Source organism: Pongo pygmaeus, chromosome 1 (genome assembly GCF_028885625.2).
Source record: "Pongo pygmaeus isolate AG05252 chromosome 1, NHGRI_mPonPyg2-v2.0_pri, whole genome shotgun sequence".
NCBI classification, from domain to species: Eukaryota; Metazoa; Chordata; class Mammalia; order Primates; family Hominidae; genus Pongo; species Pongo pygmaeus.
Genome location: NC_072373.2, coordinates 195,469,421 through 195,490,257, shown reverse-complemented (window position 1 = coordinate 195,490,257; position 20,837 = coordinate 195,469,421).

The window sequence follows — 20,837 nt, the reverse complement described above, 5'->3', positions numbered from 1 at the left end:
CTAGCCCCTGGCAACCACCATTCTACTTCCTGTCTCTATGAAATCAACTAAACTAGGAACCTCATATAAATGGAATTCTAAAATATTTGTCATTTTGTGATTGGCTTATTTCACTTCACATACTATCTTCAAGGTTCATTCATGTTGTAACGTGTTAAAATTTCCTTTTCTTTTTCTTTTTTTTTTTTTTTTAGACAGTTTCACTCTTGTTGCCCAGGCTGGAGTGCAATGGCGTGATCTTGGCTCACTGCAACCTCTGCCTCCTGGGTCCCAATTGAAGCAATTCTCCTGCTTCAGCCTCCTGAGTAGCTGGGATTACAAGCACATGACACCATGCCCAGCTAATTTTTTTATTTTTAGTAAAGATGGGGTTTCACCATTTTGGCCAGGCTGGTCTCGAACTCCTGACCTCGTGATCCACCCGCCTCTGCCTCCCAAAGTGCTGGATTACAGGCATGAGCCACCGCCCCCAACCCAAAATTTCCTTTTTATTTTTAAGGCTGAATATTCCACTGTATGTGTATATCACATTTTGTCTATTCATTCATCCACTGGTAGACTCTTGGATTGCTTTCACCTTTTGGCTATTATGAATAATGCTGCTGTGGACATGGGTGTACACATATCTGTTCAGGTCCCTGCTTTCATTTCTTTTGGATGTATACCCAGAAGTGGATATACTGCATTATACAGTAATTCTGTGTATAATTTTTTTATGACTGTCCATACCATTTTCCGTAGTGGCTGTACCATTTTACATTCCCACCAACAATGCTCGAAGATTCCAATTTCTTCACACCCTTGCTAACACTTATTTTCTCTCTCTGTGTGTGTGTGTGTGTGTGTTTGTGTGTGTGATAATTGCCATCTTAACAGCAGTAAAGTGGTATCTCATAGTGGTTTGATTTACATTTCCCTACTAATTAGGAGGAAAAAAGATGATGAGCATCTTTTCCTATGCTTATTCGCTAATTGTATATCTTTGGATAAATGTCTAAGTTATTTGCTTTTTTTTTTTTTTTTTTGATACAGAGTCTCCCTCTGGTTGCCCAGGCTGGAGTGCAGTGGTGCGATCTTTGCTCAATGCAACCTCCACCTCCCAGGTTCAAGCGATTCTCCTGCCTCAGGCTCCCGAGTAAATGGGATTACAGGCGTGTGCCACCATGCCCGGCTAATATTTGTATTTTTAGTGGAGATGGGGTGTCATCATGTTGACCAGGCTGGTCTTGAACTCCTGACCTCAGGTGATCTGCCCGCCTTGGCCTCCCGAAGTGTTGGGATTACAGGCATGAGCCACCTCGCCAGGCCCATTTGCTCATTTTTAATTTTTTAATTTTTTACTTTTTTGAGGCAGAGTCTCTGTTACCAAGGCGGGAGTGCTGTGGCTCGATCTCTGCTCACTACAACCTCTGCCTCCTGGGTTCCAGCAATTCTCCTGCCTCAGCCTCCTGAGTAGAGTAGCTGGGATTACCAGCACGTGCCACGATGCCCAGCTAATTTTTGTATTTTTAGTAGAGATGAGGTTTCACCATATTTGCCAGGCTGGTCTTGGACTCCTGACCTCAAGTGATCCACCTGCCTCGGCCTCCTAAAGTGCTAGGATTATAGATGTGAGCCACTGCGCCGGGCCCCATTTGCTCTTTTTTTTTTTTTTTTAGGTGGAATCTCACTCTGTCTCCCAGGCTAGAGTGCAGTGGCACGATCTCGGCTCACTGCAACCTCCACCCCCCGAGTTCAAGCGATTCTCCTGCCTCAGCCTCCCGAGTAATTGGGATTACAGGCACCTGCCACTGGGGTTGACTAATTTTTTCGTATTTTTGGTAGAGACGGGGTTTCACCATCTTGGCCAGGCTGGTCTTGAACTCCTGACCTTGTGATCCACCCGTCTTGGCCTCCCAAAGTGCTGGGATTACAGGCATGAGCCACCGTGCCCGGCCCCATTTGCTTATTTTTTAATTGTTCATTTTTTGTAGTTGAACAACAACAAAGAAAGTTGTTACTATATTTTAATATATTCTTTATATATTTTGGATAGTAATTATTTACCAAAATAAACAATTTACAAATATTTTCTCCTATCCTGTGGGCTGCCTTTTTTGCTCTGTTAATAACATTCTTTGATGCACAAAAGTTGTAATTAATTAATTATGTTTTTCAGAGGCAGGGCCTTGCTCTGTCGCCCAGGCTGGAGCACAGTGATGCAATCTCGGCTCACCACAATCTCTGACTCCTGGGTTTAAGCAATCCTCCTACCTCAGCCTCCCCAGTAGCTGGGACTACAGGCACACGCCATCACACCCAGTTAATTTTTGTATTTTTTGTAGAGATGAGGTTCCACCATGTTGCAAAGGCTGGTCTCAAACTCCTGAGCTCAAGTGAAATACCTTCCTTGGCCTCCCAAAGTGCTGGGATTATAGTGTGAGCCACCATGCCTGCCTATTTAATTTTTTTTTTTTTTGTAGAGATGGGTTGGGGGGGCGTCTCACTATGTTGCCCAGGCTGGTCTTAAACTCATGGCCTCAAGTGATCCCCCCACCTTGGCTTCCGAAAGTGCTGGGGTTACAGGCATCAGGCCACCACGCCTGGCCAAAAGACTTAATTTTGATGAAGTTCAACTTAACTATTTTTGATTTTGTTGTCTGTGCTTTGGTGTCATATCTACGAAATCATTGGTAAACCAATGTTGTGAAGCTGTTGCCCTCATTTTTTCTTTTAAGAGTTTTATCGTGGCCAGGTGCGGTGACTCAGGCCTGTAATCCCAGCACTTTCGGAGACCAAGGCGGGCGGATCACAAGGTCAGATCAAGACCATTCTGGCTAACACGGTGAAACCCCGTCTCTCCTAAAAATACAAAAAAATTAGCCGGGCGTGGTGGCGGGCGCCTGTAGTCCCAGCTACTCGGGAGGCTGAGGTAGGAGAATGGCGTGAACCCGAGAGGCGGAGCTTGCAGTGAGCCGAGATCGCGCCACTGCACTCCAGCCTGGGCGACAGAACGAGACTCTGTTTCAAAAAAAAAAAAAAAGTATATACATATAAAGAGTTTTATTGTTTTAGCTCTTATGTTTAGGTCTTTCATTCATTTTGAGTTAATGTTTCTGTATAGTGTAAGATAAGGATCCAGCTTCATTCTTTTTTTTTTTTTTTTTTTTTGAGACGGAGTCTAGCTCTGTCGCCCAGGCTGGAGTGCAGTGGTGCCATCTGGGCTCACTGTAACCTCTGCCTCCTGGGTTCAAGCAATTCTCCTGCCTAGCTGGGACTATGGACGCACGCCACCATACCCCGCTAATTTTTGTATTTTTAGTAGATATGGGGTTTCACCATGTTGGCCAGGATGGTCTCCATCTCTTGACCTCGTGATCCTCACGCCTCAGGCTCCCAAAGTGCCTCTGAAGTGCTGGAATTACAGGTGTGAGCCACTGTGCCCAGCCCAGCTTCATTCTTTTGCCCTGTGGATATCCAGTTTTTCCAATGGCATTTGTTGAAAAGACTGTCCTTTCCCATATTGAATGATCTTGACGCTCTTGTTGAAAATCATTTAACCATATATGTAAGGGTTTATTATGCCTGACCTCTCTATTCCATTTCGTTGGTCTGCCTGTCTGTCTTTATGACAGTACCACACTCTTTTGATTACAATGGCTTGTAGCAAGTTTTGAAATCAGAAAGTATGAAAACTCCAATTCTGCAGTTTTGTTCTTCTTTTAAAGATCATTTTGGCTATTCAGGGTCCCTTGAAATTCCATATGAATTTTAGGATAATTTTTTTTATTTCTATAAAACAGTCATTGGGGTTTTGATAGGGAGTGCACTGAATTTGTATATGACTTTGGGTAGTATTGTCATCTTAACAAAATTAAATCTTTTGGTCCATGCGTACAGGATGTTGTTTGTGTTTAATTTCTTTCGGCAACCTTTTGTAATTTTCAATGTGCAAGTCTCCTGCCTCCTTGGTTAAGTTTATATTTAAGCATTTTATTATTTTTGATGCTATTTTATTTTATTTTTATTTATTTATTTATTTGAGACAGAGTCTGTCTCTGTCACCCAAGCTGGAGTGCATGGCACAATCTTGGCTCACTGCAACCTCTGCCTCCGGGGTTCAAGCTATTCTCCTGCCTCAGCCTCCTGAATAGCTGGGTCTACAGGCACCTGCCACCACACCTGGCTAATTTTTGTATTTTTAGCAGAGATGGGGTTTCACCATATTGGCCAGGTGGGCAGATCAGAAGGTCAGGAGTTTGATGCTATTTTAAGTGAAATTGTTTTCTTAATTTATTTTTTGGATTATTCATTTTTAGTGTATAGTAACAAAACAGATTTTTATGTGTTGATTTTGTATCCTTCAGCTTTGCTGAATTCACTTATGAGTTTTAACATATTTTTTATGGAATCTTTACAGTTCTCTATATCTGAGATCATGTCATTTGCAAACAAAGTTAATTTTACTTCTTTGTTTTCAATTTGGAAGTCTTTTATTTATTTTTCTTGCTCCATTGCTCTAGCTAGGACTTCCATTGCTACATGTAAGTGGTAAAAGCAGGCATCTTTGTTTTGTTCCTGATTTTAGAGGAAAAGCTTTTAGTCTTTCACCAGTGAGTATTATGTTGGCTGTGGGTTTTCATATATGCCCTTTATTGCATTGAGGTAATTTCCTTCTATTCCTGGCTTGTTGAGTGTTTTTATCACAAAAAAAGTGTTAAATTTTATAAAATGGGCCAGGCTCGTTGGCTCATGCTTGTAATCCCAGCACTTTGGGAGGCCAAGGTGGGTGGATCACTTAAGCTCAGGAGTTTAAGACCAGCCTGGGCAACATGGTGAAACCCCACCTCTATAAAAAATACAAAAATTAGCCTGCGTGGTAGCACATGCCTGTAATCCCAGCCTCTTGGGAGGCTGAGGTGGGAGATTGTTTTAGCCTGGGAGGCAGAGGTTGCAGTAAGCCAAGATCATGCCACTGCACTGCACTCCAGCCTGGGTGACAGAGTGAGACCCTGTCTCAAAAAAAAAATTATAAAATGATTCTTGATTTTCTTTTTTTTTGTATCAATTGAAATAATTATGCTTTTTTTTCCTCCTTCATTCTGTTGATGTGGTATACTACATTGACTGATTTTCTTTTCTTTTTTTTTGTTTTGTTTCTTTGAAACAGGGTCCCGCTCTGTCTCCCAGGCTGAAGTGCAGTGGCACAGTCATGGCTCACTGCAGCCTCATACTTCTGGGCTCAAGCAATCCTTCCACCTCAGCCTCCCAAAGTGTTGGTAATACAGGTGTGAGCCACTATACCTGGCCTGATTTATTTTCATATGTTGAGCTATTCTTGCATTCCAGGAATAAATCCCAATTGCTCATTGTAATGGCTTATTTTAGGTATCAACTTCTGGCAAAAAGGCATTGTGGCATGCGCCTGTGGTTCTAGCAAATTGGGAGGCTGAGGCAGGAGGATTGCTTGAGCTCAGGAGTTTAAGGCTATAGTATGCTATGATTGTGCGTATGAATAGCTACTGGACTCTAGTCTGAGGAACATAGGGAGACCCTGTCTCAAAAAGAAAGAAAGAAAAAGGAAGGAAGGAAGAAAGGAAGGAAAAGGAAGAAAAAATGAAAAGAAAGAGAAGAAAGAAAAAGAAAGAAAAGCAAGCAAGCAAGCAAGCAAGCGAGCTGGTAAAAGATTATTTCTAGGTGTGTCTGTAAGGGTGTTTCCAAATGAGATTGTCATGTGAGTCAGCGGACTGAGTGGGAAAGAAGCAACCTCAATGTAGACAGGTACCATCTAATCAGCTGGGGATCTAGATACAACAAAAAAGGAGAGAAATATACTTTCTTTTTTATTTTTATTTTTTAATTTATTATTATTTTTTTGAGATGGAGTCTCTTTGTCGCCCAGGCTGAAGTGCAGTGGTGCGATCTCCGCTCACTGCAAGCTGCGCCTCTCGGGTTCACGCCATTCTCCCGCCTCAGCCTCCCAAGTAGCTGGGACTACAGGCGCCCGCCACCACGACCGGCTAATTTTTTTGTGTTTTTAGTAGAGACGGGGTTTCACCGTGTTAGCCAGGATGGTCTCCATCTCCTGACCTCGTGATCCGCCCGCCTGGGCCTCCCAAAGTGCTGGGATTACAGGCGTGAGTCACCGCGCCCGGCCGGGAAATATACTTTCTTTCTTTTTCCCCCGGAGCTGGGACACTCTCCTTCTCCTGCTCTTGGATATCAGAACTCCAGGCTGTCCAGCCTTGGGATTCCAGAACTTACACTAATGGCCCTCTGCGTTCTCAGTTCTTTGGCCTTGGATAAGAATAAATACCACTGGCTTCCCTGATTTTGGGGCTTTAGAACCTGGACTGAACCACACTCTGGCATCCCAGGGTCTCCAGCTTGCAGACAGCCTGTTGTGGACTTCTCAGCTTCCATAATCACATGAATCAATTCCCCTAATAAATCCATTTTCTCTCTTCCTCATATATATCTGGAGAACTCTGACTAATACAGTCATGGTGTATAATCCTTTTAATATGCTGCTGAATTTGGCTTGCCATTATTTTGTTGAGATTTTGGCATCAATATTCATAAGGGATATGTAGCTGTGGTTTTCTTGTATCTCCGTCTAGTTTTGATATCAGAGTAACACTGGCTCATAGAATGAGTTAGGAAGTATACCCCTCTCTCCAATTTTTTAGAAGAGTTTGAGCAGGACTGGTGTTAATTCTTCCGTAAACACTTGATGGAATTAATCAAAAGTAGGTAAGTAGTGATAAACAGAAAAAAAAAAAAGTGTGGTGGAATTCACCAGGGAAGGCATCTAACTGGTCCTGGGATTTCCTTTGTTGAGAGGTTTTTGATTACTAATTCTTTTTTTTTTTTTTTTTTACTAGTTATAATATGGCTGTTCAGATTTTCTATTTCTTCATGATTCATTCTTGGTAGGTTGTATGTTTCTGGGAATTTGTCCATTTCCTCTAGGTTATGCAAGTTTTTGGCATATAATTGTTCATAATTCTCTCATAATTCTTTTTACTTTCGCAAAATTGCTAGTAGTGTCCTGCTTTTATTATTGATTTTAGTTATGTGAGTCTTGTCCTTTTTTTTTCTTAGTCAATTTAGCTAAAGGTTTGTCACTTTCGTTGATGTTTTTGAAGAAGCAACTCTTGGTTTTTTGATTCTCTCATTAGGTTAGTGTGAGGATTAAATAAGATAATGAGCTACAATTCCTAACAAAGAATGTAAATTGTCATGGTCATAGTTTAAAGAGTTGTTCCTCTTAAAATAGTTTTTTAAACTTTATTTTAAAAATTATTTATTTGTTTACTAGGTTCATAGCTTCAACTAAATAAAATAATTTAAAGAAATGAAGAGAACAGTAAGATACTATTATTCTATCAAATTGTCATAGCTAGAAAAAGCCCCAGTTAGAAGTTACCCTCTAAGGGCTGGGTGCGGTGGCTCATGCCTGTAATCCCAGAGTTTTGTGAGGCCAAGGTGGGCAGATCACCTAGGTCAGGAGTTCGAGACCAGCCTGGCCAACATGGTGAAACCCCATCTCTACTAAAAATACAAAAATTAGCCAGGAGTGGTGGCATGTGCCTGTAATCCCAGCTATTGGGGAGGCTGAGGCAGGAGAATCACTTGAGCCCAGGAGGCAGAGGTTGCAGCGAGCTGAGATAGTGCCATTGCACTCCAGCCTGGGTGACAGAGCGAGACTCCAAAAGAAGTCACCCTCTTGTGTGTGCGTATAGTTACTGGAAGGCGGCTTCTGGGATGTTGCTAATATTTTATTTATTAACCTGGGAACGGGTTTTGTGTTTTAAAAATTAATTGACCAGTGGGAAGTTATTGTTTATTGGGTAGAGAATTTCTGTTTTGCAAGATGAAGAGAGTTATGAAGATGGGTGGTGATGGTTGCACAACAATGGGAATGTACTTAATGCCACTGAGCTGTATACTTAAAAATAGTTGAATGGTAAGTTTTATGTTATGTATATTTCACCACAGTTTAAAAAATCCATTAAGCATCTGGGTGCTGTGGCTCACACCTGTAATCCCAGCACTTTGGGAGGCCGAGGTGGGTGGATAGCCAGGTCAGGAGTTTGAGACCAGCCTGGCCAATATGGTAAAACCCCATCTCTACTAAAAATGCAAAAATTAGCCGGGCATGGTGGCAGGTGCCTGTAGTCCCAGCTACTCGGGAGGCTGAGGCATGAGAATCGCTTGAACCTGGGAGGCAGAGGTTGCAGTAAGCAGAGATCATGCCACTGCACTTCAGATTTTCTGTTTCTTCATGCACTCCAGCCTGGGCGACAGAGCGAGACTCTATCTCAAAAAAAAAAAAAAAAAAAAAATCCATTAAGCCATACACTTGTGATCTGTGCCCTATTCTGTATGTAAATTATATTTTAATTATATTTTAAAACTACAGTACCCAGCAATGGAAGCCTGCAGTAAGCAGACACCGCTAATGAAAGTGTAAATTGGTATCTTTTTGGAAGGCAATCTGGCAACACGTATCAAAAGCTACAATCTTTGACTCAGCAATTCTAGAAATTTATCCTAAGGAAATATTTAAGAAATTTGCAAAAGTCTGTGTACAAGGAAATTTACTGTAACGTTGCTTATATTGGGTACAAGGACATTTACTGTAACATTATCACAACAAGAAACTGGAAACCACCTAAATGTCCCATAAAAAGAGTCTGGTTAAAAAAAATTATATATATATATATATGTATATATATATGCCTCAGCCTCCCCATATATATATATGCCAGGCATGGTGGCTCATGCCTGTAATCCCAGTGCTTTGGGAGGCTGAGGCAGGTGGATCACGAGGTCAGGAGTTCGAGAACAGCCTGGGCAACATAGTGAAACCCCGTCTCTACTAAAAATACAAAAATTAGCCCAGTATGGTGGTGGGCGCCTGTAGTCCCAGCTACTCAGGAGGCTGAGGCAGGAGAATCGCTTGAACCTGGGAGGCAGAGGGTGCAGTGAGCCAAGACGGTGCCATTGCACTCCAGCCTGGGTGACAGAGCGAGACTCCATCTCAAAAAACAAAACAAAACAAAACACACAAACAAAAAATATATATATGTACATAGTTTAGCCACACAATGGAATATGTAATGCTATAAAAAATGCTGTGCATTAATCTTTATCATCAGGCAATATGTTTTGCTGCATTAAGTGGAGAAAAGGGAGAGATTAAATATGAAATTTATAAAAAGCACAAAAAATTTACCAGCAGTGTTTTGCAGTGGGCAGCCCTATGCAAACCTACCCCCAAGGTCCAAGGAAGCTAAGAGGCCAAAGAAAGAGGCTGACAAATCCAGTTTTTTTAGACAGAAACATTTATTTATTTATATATTTCTTTTTTAAAAGAAATAGGGTCTCACTCTGTTGCCCAGGCTGGAGTGCAGTGGTGCAATCATAGTTCACTGTAGCCTCAAATTCCTGGGCTCAAGCAATCCTCCCACTTTGGCCTGCTCAAGTGCTGGGATTATAGGTGTGAGGCACTGCACCCAGCCTGGAAAGAAACATTTCATAGATACTTAGGAATAGAAGCCATGTCTGTGTCTCAGGCACTGACAAGACAAGATGGTGGATCCTCACCATTACCCCTCAGACCTAGGGCTCATGGTATGGGTAATTATTACTTGTTTTAGTGTAAGTTGAACTAATCATTGTTGAATGGAAATCAATCAGTTACTGATTAGATGATTAGAAGTTGGAAATAGTATAGTGGGGAATAAAATGATTAATACTACTATGGGTAGACCATCAGGTAATATGTTTATATCATAAGGAAGGGGTATATGTGATTCAGAAAGGACATGTAGGACAACTGAAGTATGATACAATCAAGATTGCTTTGACCTAAGGAGTAGGATTTATGGTAAGTATGTGCTGTTACCCAAGAAACTATAGATAAACTGGAAATCTTAGAGGCCTTCTAGGAACAAAGGTTAATCAGAAGTCAACATGAAGGATTAGCGTCCAAGATGGAATTGCTTTGGCTTCCACAAGAAGTCATCTACTTTGAGCAATGGAAATACATTGGCTTTTAATTTTCTTCCTCTTTTATTTGTTGTGTTGTATATTTTCTTTGAGAAACGTGCTACCCTTTGTAATAATAAAATGTATAAGTTATCAGTAATTAGAAAAAAATAAAATGCTTGGCACACAGTAAGTGCTCAAAAATGTTAGTGCCCCTTCCTTTCTTTGGAAAAGTAATTGCTGGGTGCTCATTATATGTGTTCTTCAGAGAAACAGAACGAAGAGGATGTGCAAACATATAGAGAGATTTATTTTAAAGAATTGGCTCATACTATTATGGAGGTTGGCAAGTCCCAACCTTCAGAGTGGGTTGGCAGGATGGAGACCCAGGGAAGAGCCAATGTTGCAATTCAAGACCAAAGGCCATCTGCTGGGAGAATTCCTTCCTGCTCAGGGATAGCGGGGTGATGAGGCAGTCAGTCTTTGTTCTATTAAGGCCTTCAACTGATCGGATGAGGCCAGCCCACAAACATGGAGAGCAATCTAATTTATTCAAAGTCCATTGATTGATTGATTGAGACAGAGTCTCACTCTATTGGCCAAGCTAGAGTGCCGTTCTGTGATCTTGGCTCACTGCAACCTCTGTCTCCCTGCTTCAGGTGATTCTCATACCTCAGCCTCCCAAGTAGCTGGTATTACATACAGGTGTGTGCCATTACACCTGGCTAATTTTTGTATTTTTAGTAAAGATGGGGTTTCACCATGTTGGCCAGGCTGGTCTTCAACTCCTGGCCTCAGGTGATCTGCCCCCCTCAGCTTCCCAAACTGCTGGGATTAAAGGTGTGAGCCACCACCCCCAGCCCAAAGTCCACTTATTTAAATATTAATTAAGCTCATCCAAAAAATGCTCTCACAGAAACATCCAGAATAATGTTTGACCAAATATCCGAGCACTATGGCCCAGACAGGTTGACACATAAAATTAACCCTTACATTCCCCTTCTATAAGGTTTGTCTGTGGGCACCTGGTGAGAGGTAGCAGAAAAAGAAAAAAAGACTTAGCTCCTTGGACCAATTAAGTGTTTCCAAGAGACATGAACTTACCATGAAAACCAGCATACCCACAAATTCTTTATTATTTATTTATTTAATTATTATTATTTGAGACAGAGTCTGTCTCCCAGGCCAGAGTACAGTGGCGTGATCACAGCTCACTGCAGCCTCAACCTTCTGGGATCAATCGATTCTCCTGCCTCAGCCTCCAAGTAGCTGGTACTACAGGCATGTGCCACCACATCAGCTAATTTTTATATTTTTTGTAGACATATTGTCCAGCTGCAAACTTGTTAAATCTGCTTTAAGGTTTTCACAAACTATAAAATGAGGCTGTTGGCCTCACTCTAGGAAGTGCTCACTTTAGGTTTGTTCATACATGAAGATGCCCAAGATAGATTGATCAAAACTGAATAGGACAGACCCCTGTGTCTGGGAGAAAATTAACACTCTTTTCCACGTTACTTCCCATTTTCATCCTAGGAGCTGGAGTTTGCTGTGTCTCTAGGCTACCACTGCTGTTCCTGTGAGGCTACAAAGGGAACTGATTGTGTTGACCTGGCTTGACCTGTGCTGCTATTGGTTTTAAATATTTTTTTCTTCCAATGTTTGCCTGCATACCTTCCCTTATTGCTGTTTTTTTATTTTGTACGATGCTGTTAGGAGATATTAATTTGAAGTTTATGTAAAGGTTGCAAATTGGGGGCATTGCAGATATTTATTGTTGGCTTATATGGAAAGTTTAAAACTATTTTACTTAATTGACAGCATTGAAAAACTGAGAAATTCCATGCTATATCCATACAATGGAATATTACTCAGCCATAAAAGGAAATGAAGATCAGGTGTGGTGGCTCACGCCTGTAATCTCAGCACTTTGGGAGGCCGAGGGCAGGCAGATCACGAGGTCAGGAGATCGAGACCACCCTGGCCAACACGGTGAAACTCCGTCTCTACTAAAAAATACAAAAATTAGCTGGGCATGGTGGCACATGCCTGTAGTCCCAGCTACTTGGGAGGCTGAAGCAGGAGAATCGCTTGAACCCGGGAGGCAGGGGTTGCGGTGAGCTGAGATGACACCACTGCACTCCAGCCTCGTGACAGAGTGAGACTAGGTCCCCCTCACCAAAAAAGGAAAAAGGAAATGAAGTACTGATACATGTTACAACATGGCTGAACCTTGAAAACAGCATCCTAAGTGAAAGAAGTCAGTCATGAAAATCACATATTGTGTGAGTCCATTAGTGTGAAATGTCTAGAATAGGGAAATCTATAGAGACAGGAAGTAGATTAGAGATTGCTTAGGAATGCAGGGGGAGTAGGGGCCATGGAGACAGGAGAGCAATAGCTAAAGTGTATTTTTTTGAGGTGATGAAAATGTTCTTTTTTTTTCCATTTTTTAAAATTATTATTATACTTTAAGTTTTAGGGTACATGTGCACAATGTGCAGGTTAGTTACATATGTATACATGTGCTATGCTGGTATGCTGCACCCATTAACTCACCATTTAACATTAGGTATATCTCCTAATGCTATCCCTCCCCCCTCCCCCCACCCCACAACAGTCCCCAGAGTGTGATGTTCCCCTTCCTGTGTCCATGTGTTTTCATTGTTCAATTCCCATCTATGAATGAGAACATGCGGCGTTTGGTTTTTTGTCCTTGTGATAGTTTACTGAGAATGATGATTTCCAATTTCATCCATGTCCCTACAAAGGACATGAACTCATCATTTTTCATGGCTGCATAGTATTCCATGGTGTATATGTGCCACATTTTCTTAATCCAGTCTATCATTGTTGGACATTTGGGTTGGTTCCAAGTCTTTGCTATTGTGAATAGTGCCGCAATAAACATACATGTGCATGTGTCTTTATAGCAGCATGATTTATAGTCCTTTGGGTATATACCCAGTAATGGGATGGCTGGGTCAAATGGTATTTCTAGTTCTAGATCCCTGAGGAATCGCCACACTCTCTTCCACAGTGGTTGAACTAGTTTACAGTCCCACCAACAGTGTAAAAGTGTTCCTATTTCTCCACATCCTCTCCAGCACCTGTTGTTTCCTGACTTTTTAATGATTGCCATTCTAACTGGTGTGAGATGGTATCTCATTGTGGTTTTGATGTGCATTTCCTGGAGGCATCACACTACCTGACGCCAAACTATACTACAAGGCTACAGTAACCAAAACAACATGGTACTGGTACCAAAACAGAGATGTAGATCAAAGGAACAGAACAGAGCCCTCAGAAATAACGCCGCATATCTACAACTATCTGATCTTTGACAAACCTGAGAAAAACAAGCAATGGGAAAAGGATTCCCTATTTAATAAATGGTGCTGGGAAAACTGGCTAGCCATATGTAGAAAGCTGAAACTGGATCCCTTCCTTACACCTTATACAAAAATTAATTCAAGATAGATTAAAGACTTAAATGTTAGACCTAAAACCATAAAAACCCTAGAAGAAAACCTAGGCATTACCATTCAGGACATAGGCATGGGCAAGGACTTCATGTCTAAAACACCAAAAGCAATGGCAACAAAAGCCAAAATTGACAAATGGGATCTAATTAAACTAAAGAGCTTCTGCACAGCAAAAGAAACTACCATCAGAGTGAACAGGCAACCTACAAAATGGGAGAAAATTTTCGCAACCTACTCATCTGACAAAGGGCTAATATCCAGAATCTACAATGAACTCAAACAAATTTACAAGAAAAAAACAAACAACCCCATCAAAAAGTGGGTGAAGGATATGAACAGACACTTCTCAAAAGAAGACATTTATGCAGCCAAAAGACATATGAAAAAATGCTCATCATCAGTGGCCATCAGAGGTGATGAAAATGTTCTAAAAGTGACTGTGGTGACTGTGGTAGCTCACATCCATAATCCCAGCACTTTGGGAGGCCGAGGCGGGCAGATCGCCTGAGATATGGGTTCGAGGCCAGCCTGGCCAATATAGTGAAATCCTGTCTCTACTAAAAATACACAAATTAGCTGGGCGTGGTGGTGTGCGCCTGTAATCCCAGCTACTCGGGAGGCTGAGGCAGAAGAATCACTTGAACCCAGGAGGTGGAGGTTGCAGTGAGCCGAGACTGCACCACTGCATTCCAGCCTGGGCAACAGAGGGAGACTCCATCTCGAAAAACAAGCAAACAAACACCCACTGAATCATACATGTTAAATGGGTGAGTTGTATGGTATGTAAGTTATAGCTCAGTAAAGCTATTTTTAAAAAATTGGGTTCTGAGTACATATCCAAAATAATTGAAAGCAGGGTCTCAATGAGATGTTTGCACAATCATGTTCATAGCAGCATTATACACAATAACCAACAGGCAGACAACTCAAGTGTCCATTGATGCATGAATGGATAAACAAATGTGGTATATACATGCAATGTAATATCATTCAGCCTTAAAAAGGAAGGAAATTCTGACACGTTGCAACTGGATGAACCTTGAAGACTTTATGCTAAGTGAAACAAACCTGTCACAAAAGGACAAATATTGTATGATATGAGGTATTTAGACTAGTCAAATTCATAGAAACAGAAAGAATGTTGATGGCCAGGGGCTGGGGGAGGGAAAATAGAATTATTGTTTATTGGGTATTGAGGTTCAGTTTTGCAAGATAAAAAAGTTCTGGAGACTGAATGCTCAACAAAGTGAATATTCCTAACATGACTGAAATGTAAGCTTAGGCCAGCTGGTGGCTCAAGCCTGTAATCCAGCACTTTGGGAGGCCGAGGCAGGTGGATCACTTGAGTTCAGGAGTTTGAGACCAGCCTGGCCAACATGGTGAAACCCCGTCTCTACTAAAAATACAAAAAAAATTAGCCGGGCGTGGTGGTATGCGCCTATAATCCCAGCTACTAGGGAGGCTGAGGCAGGAGAATCGCTTGAACCCGGGAGGTGGAGGTTGCAGTGAGCCAAGATCATATCACTGCACTCCACCCCAGGCAATAGAACAAGACTCTGTCTAAAAAAAAAAAAAAAAAAAAAAAAAAAAAAGTAAAATAAATTGAGAAATTTCAAATACAGTCCAATTTCTGAGTTAGCAATGTGAAGATCTGACAAGGCTGGGCTGGCATTCCCTCTTGGGAAGAATATCCTGGAATGAGTAGTGGCTGCCCCGCCAGAGAGGGCATGAGCTTTCTGCTATTCCACTTGGGGTTTTTTACTCATTTATGCTGCATGCTAGCTCCCGTAAGCATTTACATTTGTAACCTTGGTTCTGGGGTAAGTATTTGCATTTGTAACCTTTGTCCTGAAATTGTCTAAACTTGGAGTCAGCCTAAACATCTATCAGGTTCCTCCTCTTATTAGCTATGTGGCCTTGGTGACAACCTATGGTCACTTAACCTCTGAGAGTCTGTGTCCAATCCTGTAAAACAATGTGGATAAAATGTTCTCTAACAGGCAAGATGAAAATGTGTGTGAAAATACTTTGTAAGCAATAAATTGCGTTCATACAGAAAGCATGATAAATAACACTTGTTCCAATCCTGTTGTTTAATGTATGCTGGATGTTTTGCTGATGATAACATTATTTTTTCATTTATTTCAGGTCTTTACAATTTTAATCAGAATTCTGAGGGAACTAGTTTAAAAGTTATTTGATTTAAAAAATAAGTAATAAATTTGCATAGTTCAAAAACTGAAAAGGTATAGAAGGAAGGTTATTCCCTCAATCTTCCTTTATCTTCGAAGTTACAAATTGTAGTAGTTACATATGTAACTTACCACTGCTGTAGTAGAAGTTACAAATGTAACTTACCACCGCTGTAGTTAGTAGAAGTTACAAATGTAACTTACCACCGCTGTAGTTAGTAGAAGTTACAAATGTAACTTACCGCTGCTGTAGTAGAAGTTACAAATGTAACTTACCACTTCTGTGGAAGAAGTTACATATGTAACTTACCACTTCTGTGGAAGAAGTTACATATGTAACTTACCACTTCTGTAGTAGAAGTTACATATGTAACTTACTACTTCTGTAGTAGAAGTTACATATGTAACTACTACTATGACATATGTAAGTACTACCACCTATGTAGCAGAAGTTACAAATACGTAACTAATTTTTTTTTGTATCTTTCCAGAGTTTTAAAGTGCATATTCTGGGCCCCTCACGGTGGCTCACACCTGTAATCCCAGCACTTTGGGAGGCCGAGGCTGGTGGATCACCTGAGGTCAGGAGTTCAATACCAGCCTAGCCAACATATAGTGAAACCCCATCTCTGCTTAAAAAAATACAAAATGTGCTGGGCATGGTGGTGTGCACCTGTAGTCCCAGCTCCTTGGGAAGCTGAGGCAGGGGAACCGCTTGAACCTGGGAGGTGGAGGTTGCAGTGAGCCAAGATTGCGCCACTGCACTCCAGCCGGGCAACAGAGCAAGACTTGGTCTCTCTCCAAAAAAAAAAATTTAATAAAATTTAAAAGGTGCATGTTCTGTTTTTCTTTCTTTGGGGGGGGGGGGTGTTTTTGGTTTTGTTTGTTTGTTTTTGTTTTTTGAGATGGGGTTTTGCTCTTGTTGCCCAGGCTGGAGTACAATGGTGTGATCTTGGCTCACTGCAACTTCCGCCTCCCAGGATCAAGCGATTCTCCTGTCTCAGCCTCCCGAGTAACTGGGACCACAGGCGCATGCCACCATGCCCGGTTAGTTTTTGTATTTTTAGTAGAGATGGGGTTTCATCATATTGGTCAGGCTGGTCTCCAACGCCTGGCTTCAGGCGATCCGCCTGCCTCGGCCTCCCAAAGTGCTAGGATTACAGGCGTGCGACACTGCACCCAGCCGGCGGGAATGATTTTTAATATAAAACTTTTTAAACCTTTACTTTTGAAAATAATTTCTGCATTACTGAAAGCAATGTTGCTGTTATTATTGTCATCATTTTAGGAGCTGAAAACTGCTCATGATTATTCAGCTGGGTTACAATACTGTTACTCGCCAGGCCACGTTCTTTACCTTTTCTTTCTGTCATGCAAAATATCTAACTCCCACCAGCATTAACTGTGCTCATCTTTCATCTTTTCTCTCTTTCCCTTTCTTTCTTTCTTTTCTTTCTTTCTTTCTTCCTTTCTTTTCTTCTTCCTCCTCCTCCTTCTCTCCTCCTCCTTCTTCTCCTTCTCCTCCTCCTTCTTCCTCCTTCCTCCTCTTCTTTCTCTTCTCCTTCTTCCTCCTTTTTCTCCTTCTTCTTTTTTTGGACAGGGTCTCACTATTTGCCCAGGGGACTGGAGTGCACTGGCTATCCACAGGAACAATCATAGTTCACTACAGCTGCCCAAGAAGCTGGGACTACAAGCACATGCTGCCACGCCCAGCTTCAATGTGCTCATCTTTAATATATCCTGGTTAGTACTGAATTGTATCTCATCCAGTAGAACTTGAAGAACAAGGTTTATAGAAGAAGTACACTGAATTTACTGTCTGGGCACAGTGGCTCATGCCCAGCACTTTGGGAGATAAAGGTGGGAGGACTGCTTGAGGCCAAGAGTTCAAGACCAGCCTGGACAACATAGAGAGACCCCATCTCTAAAAAATATTTTAAAAATTAGCCTGGAGTGGTGGCACAGGCCTGTAGTCCTAGCTACTTAAGATGCTGAGGTGGGAGGATCCCTTTAGCCCAAGAGTTTGAGGTTATAGTGAGCCATGATCACACCACCATACTCAGCCTGGGGGCAACAGAACAAGACCCTGTCTCTAATATAAATAAATAAATAATCAATCAATGAACTGATATTTAGCTTCCTTTGCAGAAAAAAACAATAATTATGATAATTCTAAAGAATGCATATCCCAGGGACTAAATACCAGATGGAGAACTGACTTCTAGAGTTGGATTTACCCCAGGATGCGTGATTTCTTTTTGACCTGCCTGGTTATCTACTTCCTGGCTCTTCTCTACTGTCTCAGCCTCATCTCCATGGTTTGTCTCAGCTTGGAGGGAGAGGTTTTGGAAGCCATGTCCTTTAATTTAATTTAATTTTATTTTATTTATTTATTTATTTATTTATTTATTTTTGAGATGGAGTTTTGCTCTTGTCGCCCAGGCTGGGGTGCAATGGTGCAATCTCAGTTCACTGCAACCTCTGCCTCCCAGGTTCAAATGATTCTCCTGCCTCAGCCTCCTGAGTTCAAGTAGCTGGGATTACAGACGCCTGCCACCATGCCCAGCTAATTTTTGTATTTTTAGTAGAGACAGGGTTTCACCACGTTGGCCAGGCTGGTCTCAAACTCCTGACATCAGGTGATCCACCCACCTCAGCCTCCCAAAGTGCTGGGATTACAGGCATGAGCCACCGCGCCCGGCCCATGTCGTTTATTCGACCTTTCCAATGTATTTGGTCATGGTTTACTATTTTTAATGTGCACCAGTGATTCCCATCTTTTAAAAAAAGATTTCTTGGGCCACATTCCTCTCCAATAGCACTCTATTTCTCTAATCTTTTTCAAAGTGAAACTTCCTGAAAGAATTGTTCACATTTACTGTTTCTATGTCTTCATCTCTTGTTCTCTCTTCAGGCCACTCCAATCATGCTTATGTTTAAACAAATCCACTGAAATAATTCTAGTCCAGATCACTAAAGATCTTTCAATCGTATCATCAATTCTTGGGCCTCATCTTACTTGTCCTCTCAGTGACATCTGAAAAATTAGTAATTGAGACTCTCCCAAAACACTCTTTATTTGGTTACTGAGACCACAAATTCTCCTGACTTTCCTGCTACTTGGCTGATTCTCTTTCTCTTCCTGAGTTGTAAATGTTGGGGTGCCTCCAGATTCATTTCAATATACGTGCTCTTGGTAACTCTATCAAGTCTATGGCTTATACCGATGACTCTCATATTTCTATCTCTAGCCCTGCTATCTCTCCTAAGCTTCAGATTTGAATATCTAACTGCTATTCGACATTTCCACTTGGATGTCTAGAGGCATCTCAAATTTATCATGTCCAAGATATCTTCCTTCCTTCTCTGCCCACTATCTCACATCTGCTCTCTTCTTCTCCATTTCAAATAATGGGCAACAACATTAACCTATCTATTCAGGCTAAATCACTTTTTCTTTCACTCCCAGCACCCAATTCATTAGCAGCAATTCTATTGGCTACACCTCCAAAATACATATATCCTGAATCTAATTTTTACTATCTCCAATGCCCATGCCCTAGGATAAGTCATTGTTATCTCTTACCTGGACTGCCACAAAGCCTCTTAACTTACATCCACCCTTGCTCCTTTATGGCTCATTCTTCAATGCACATGGTATCCAGAGGGTTCACATCATTTTTTTTTCCAAAGACTTCAATGGCTTTCCATCATACACAGAAAATTACAAATCCTTACCATAGCCTCCAAGGATCTTCATAATTTGTCTTTGTCTGCTTCTCTGACTTCATCTTCTGCCCCTATCTCACTTGGTTCTAGTAACATCGGCACCTTGCTTTTCTTGAACACTTCAAGTTTGTTCCCGCCAAGGGGTTTTACATTTGCTGCTCCCTTTGACTGGAATGCTCTGACCCAGACATTTGCACAGATGGCTCTCAGTCATGAGGTCATGATTTAAGTTTCAGTTCAAATGTCACCTCCTAGCCAGGTGTGATGGCTCACAGCTGTAATCTCAGCACTTTGGGAGGCCGAGGTAAAAGAATCACTTGAGCCCAGGAGTTTAAGGCTCCAGTGAGCTATGAAGGTGACACTGCACTCCAGCCTGAATGACAGAGCAAGACCCTGTCTCTCTCTCTCTCTCTCTTTTTTTTTTTTAATACAGAGTCTCACTTGGTCGTGCAGTTGCACGATCTTGGCTCACTACAACATCTGCCTCCTGGGTTCAAGCAATTCTCCTGCCTCAGCCTCCCAAGTAGCTGGGATTACAGGCGTGTGCCACCATGCCCAGCTAATTTTTGTATTTTTAGTAGAGACGGGGTTTCACCATGTTGGCTAGGCTGGTCTGGAACTCCTGACTTCAAGTGATCCACCTGCCTCGGCCTCCCAAAGTGCTGGGATTACAGGCGTGACCCATCATGCCCAGCCAAAACCCTGTCTCCAAAAGAAAAGAGAAAGAAAAACAAAGTCATCTCCTCGGAAAATATTCACTGACTAACATATCTAAAGTAGCCCCACTACAGTTATTTTTTATCCCACTTGTTTTACTTTCTTCCTAACATTTTCTGAATGGATCTACCTAAATGTCCAATGTAGTTTAAAACATATTTGAATCTAATGGTTAGAATTCCGTTAGTTAATAATTTCTTTTGGAAAGAAACACTGTATCTTTCCTGTGGCTACCCTCTCCCTCTGAGTGAGTATCTAAAATAGCATCTGCATCTATGAGGCATTATGACGTTGGGGAAGCCTTAGACCTTGGATCTATTCGGAGTCCCTGACCTCTCAGGATGCTTTACAGCCTGTTGGTAAGAGAGTGGAATGTTTTGTAGCCTGGCCTCGCTAAGTTTGCTCAGGGCCTGAAGGCAAACCACAGCTCTTCCTGAGGTCTGGCTGTTACTACTTTTTGTTCCTGGCCCAGTGTAATTTACAGAGCTACTTCCTCCTATACTTGCCAGCCAGCATTCTTGGCTACTTTCCTTATTCTTCTACAGGGTATGTGGGAACTTCTGGATATATTCTCTCACAGGAGCTAAGGACCACTCACTTGCAGAGCTCCTCCCAAAACCCTGTACCTAATTTTGTGTATGTAATTCTGTGTTCTTTTTCTTAAAAACAAAACAAAACAAAACAAAACAAACAAAGAAACCCTCCCTCTCCCCCCATCACATAAGCTTCAAGATCTGTA